This window comes from Solanum verrucosum, unplaced genomic scaffold (genome assembly GCF_900185275.1).
Source record: "Solanum verrucosum unplaced genomic scaffold, falcon-dt-bn FXZP01000257.1, whole genome shotgun sequence".
Lineage (NCBI taxonomy): Eukaryota > Viridiplantae > Streptophyta > Magnoliopsida > Solanales > Solanaceae > Solanum > Solanum verrucosum.
Window position 1 is genome coordinate 3,143,464 of NW_026020539.1, and position 5,005 is coordinate 3,148,468.

Sequence of the window (5,005 nt, forward strand, 5' to 3'; positions counted from 1 at the left end):
TAGGAAGGTAGGTACTACATCTTCAAACATATTATGCATAAAAAAATTGCATTCTTCATTTCATTGAAGGAACTTCCTTCTGCAAGTCACATCATGCTCATCACAACATCATTAAGCACATTTAAGCAGTTTTCTCAGAAAAGCACATTATGCAACTTCTTCAGAAAAACACATTTAGGCATGTTCAACATTTAACCTCATGAATCATATAGACAACTCAAACTAAATGCACATCAACATGAGGAACAATAAATCATGAAAACATTTTCTCAAATAAACAAGAATTCATCAAGAACATGCATAATATAAGGAGAACATGGAAACACAAGGTCACACATGACTCCAAAAACATGAAACAAGCAAAAAAAAGAACTCTTCGTCTTAGGCTTGAATAGGCACATAAAGGAAGAGGTAAGGATATCAGAATTCTCAACAACCTTACTACTCAACATACCATCCTCCACTTAGGAGTAAACCCAACTACGATTTATCATGAACACCATAAAGGAACCTTAATCAAGACATTCACAACTTTACAAGAAATCATCAACATACCGGTACTTTTAAACTAGAAAGGTCCTCATTAAGCAACTCTGGCTCACAATCAACCTTACCACATCACTCAAGGTCTCATATGAGTCTACCACACCGGGTCTAAAACTTCTCAAACTCACTACATCTCTTAAGGTGAGAACATCAATCAAGCCGAACTCATGAACATCAAGGACACTCAAAGACCTTACCATCTAGGAACATTATCCCCCACTTGGGAGTAAGCCTATACCAACTTTTCTAAGCTTCACTTCTTTCAATTCTAAGGTCGGAGCAAAACCTCACTAAACCTTCATACTCCTTACACCTAGGCATTCCTAAAACACAACACTTCATCAACTCTTTCAACATACCTCAAAACTCATCATAACCTTCTACTAACATCACACATAACCATAAAGCAACCCATTCATACTAAAGTCAACATCACAATCTTCCATCTCACATCTATCAAGTCACATAGCCATAGTTGGCATCACAACCAACCTCTTTTCTCCCTCAACCCTTTCTAACATACTCCTTTAAAGTGGTCATACTCTAAAGACCATCACATAAGGAATAAGGGAAAGACATTATAGATTTAAACTCTACGGCACGATTTGATGAATGAAGAAGTTAAACTTTCTTAAGACCCAATAGCCTCCTATTCATAATGTGGCGAGCTTCAAATTATGAATAAGACTCTACTAGATGTGGTTTGAGACAACCTAAGACCATTCCAAACCTTGTGCTCTGATACAATGCTTGTCACGACTCAAGGCTAACCCCTATATGCGACACGGTATACTCGACCCCGAAGGGATCTTATACAAGCCTCATAGCATTCTTGAACATAAGAGAATTGGAAAAAAAGAGAAGAATTAAAAACTTTCTTTACAATTGAAGACATTTTCATTAAAAACCAAATGGAAGACTTTCTAGACATTGTATACTATGTCTCAAACCATCTAATACTTTGAATATAACATTGGGACTTAGCCCATACAAAAGCTTTAACGAAAACTAAAAGACATAAAGGAACACAATGGGTTTTGTCCTGGAAACTATAAGGACTCACCAGGTCTTCATCTTCAAACACCTTAGAAACCTATCCTTCAAGAATAGAACATCAATATCTCCAACCCTATACTTTGTAAAAAGGGAGAAGAATGGGGTTAGCACAATTAAGTACTAAGTATGGAAGCCATGCAAAAATCATGTGTAAAATGGACATTGATTTGAAAGTCATGCTTTTATGCCATTTTGGTAAAACTTCATGAGTATGAGTAAAAGACGCATAATATAAGTGACAACCAATATTCAAGTCATATTTTCACATTTAAACATAATCATCATAGAAACATTTTACTTTTACCTTAAGCCTTCACCTCAAGTAACCCTCAAGATATACCTTTCGCAATGTATGGATAACATCCCATACCACCACCCATACTAAGATACCACCTTAAGGTCACCAAAAGTGAACTTATCATTCATCCTTGCCATCTTTACACAATAAAGCATATTAGAGACATAAACAATTCATGAGTCACACCAATCACATTAAGCACAACATCTATGACAACTTTAACTCATACTTGTGCAATGTGCAAGTAGCATCCCATACTAATACTTACACTAAGTACTCCTTTGAAGTCACCATCGATAAGGCACATTCATATACAATAAGTCATGACAAGGAAGTACTCATAATAAAATCCAAGTACATCATGCATCTTCACATTTAAGCATATAAGAGTCACCATTACTCAATAACATCATTTAGAGGAGTTTCATTCATTAGACATTAGATCAATATTCTCCTTAACTTCTTCCTAGGAGGACATTCAAACAATAGTCATTAAGACTTAGAGAACTCACTATGACCCTCTCAAGGCCTACTCGTGCAATGCATGAATAGCATCCCATACTACCACCCACACTTCATAGAACTCATCAAGAAACCATAATGAACATCTCACATGATGCGAATAGGCATTAACCCACATAGACCATGAGAGCTAAATCATGGAATCCGGTGTCATGTAACCCTACACCGAAGGAAGGTGTTCTACTTGACTAGGCTAGAACTAGTACACATCCTATGTAGGCACATAGTTATGGGATAAGAAAGATGTTCATTGGACTCTAACCTAACATTGGGAAAGTCACCATCTTATCCATATCCACTCGGAGCTTAGCCTTCATTCCCATAGAGTAGTTCATTCACACTACATTATTGTACTTGAGAGGGCCAACAACATTAGGCCTACCGACCTAAGGTACATACATATGAAAGGTCACCATCATTAGGTCTACCGATTCAAGGTTTATTAAGAATATCTCATTTATCTTCCTAGAAAGGGCCACCACCATTAGGTCTACCATTTCAAGGTTCATCATCCCACACAAGAATGAGGTCACCACTATTAGGTCTACCGCTTCAAGGTTTTACATTCACATTGGGTTCTAGACTCATCATGAAGGGCCACCAACACTAGGTCTACTAGCTCAAGACATAGCCCATAATACCTCATTAGTCATTCATAGAAAGGCTACCAACAGTAGATCTACCAATTCTAGACATTCATTCATTCATTCAACAAAAGGCTACTAACATTATGTCTACCAATTCTAAGTCATCAACACATTCATAGTCATTCATGAAATGGCTACCACCAGTAGGCCTACCGATTCTCTATCATTAAGACATTAAGTCAAGATACATTCATTATTCAAGAAGAGGATGCCTAAGCCTACCAAGTCAATATACTTCATTCATAATCAGACTCATCAATACAAGAAAAGGATGCCTTAGCCTACCAATTCAAGAGATCACATTCAACATAGCTTTCATTTATCAAGAAGAGGGAACCTAAGCCTACCAATCCAAGATACAACATTACATTATTTAAACCCTTCACATTCCATCATCAACATTCATGAGTGTTAATTGAGAATATACTATAAACAACAACACAATTACATTCTACGCATGATCATCATTCTATCATTGAAATCACATGCAAATCCTTCACATCACATTCACATATACAATATCATGATAGTACTTCAATTCCTCAAACTATGCCTTTAAGGCCATGATCACAATATACAAAGTAATTAAACACCTCCACCTTTCAAGTGGATCAATAGCTCAAGCGCAATTCTACTTCAACATGTAAATTAGGTCAACACTTGCCCTTTTAAATCCATGAATTCACTTTCACCAACAAACCTTTCATTAATATAATTAGGCATGAATAGTGATACAATTCAACAATCTAAATCTATTTAGGCATAATCCATCAACATTCATTAATGATCATCAACCCCACTTCATAAGGTACAATTTAGGAATTGAGAGAAATCATGGGTTCATAGAGTATTTTCATCTTAAATCATCAATTAAACACCAATACAATCATAAATCGTCATTAGAAACCATTTGAAAATGTTTGATGAAAGAATTCATGAGATTGAGTAAAACCCTAGATTTTTCATACTTTTAAATCACTTTGGATTTGGCTCCTTGAATGGAAAATTAGACAAGGATCAAGACCACCATACCTTAATAGATGAAATCTATGAAAATCCACTCAATTAGCCCTACTCTTCAAGCCGTAAGTCTTCTTCTTCTCTTGGTTTTCATTGGAGTTCTAGAGAGAAGATATTTGGAGAGGGATGGGTTTTGATTTAGGGAAATTGAATAATTAAAACTTAAATAGGGTTTTAATGATTTAATACTCTTAAAATATATTAATAACCCTAAAATAACCGTCCATACACTTATTAGGACTTGAGGTGTATTTACCAATTCACCCCTACACTTGCCGCGACTTGACATCAAAACAGGTTCAAACGATGGATCCCCATGCAGAGACTGTGGATGGGTTGATGCCTTGTGCTGTCCCTCCGTCATTTGATTCAGAGATATTGTTTGGGGCCCCTTGACCTACGGAGGCCATCCACGGGGTGTGAATGGACCTACCGGGCGTGGACCCCTTCCGTATGTCACCCCATTTTGGGCAACCTCATGGTTTCCTTGGTGTCTTGGGTTTAGACTTAGGGTCCTCCTCAAGGACCCTTAGGGTGGTCCTTGGTGGGTCGTACCTTGACATAAAATCCCTAAACACCTCAGCCATGGCTCGGGACAACCTTAAACCACTTCAAAACTCAAGACACACTCACACACTCGCTAGTTTGGCTCTAGTTTCACTAGTTCATTTTTAGGGTCGTTAGAGTGACAAACTTGGTAATCTGAGCATTAGGTTTAGAATGATTCTAAGATGATGTCTTATAAACCACATCTAGTAGAGTCTTGTTCATGAATGTGAAGCGTGCCACATTTATGAATAAGAGGCTACAAGATGCTTAGGAAATTCCACTTCTTTCATTACTATTTATTCATGCCTTACTGTTTTAACTCTATGAAGTCCTTTTCCTAACCATTCTATTGTGTATTTAGGATATG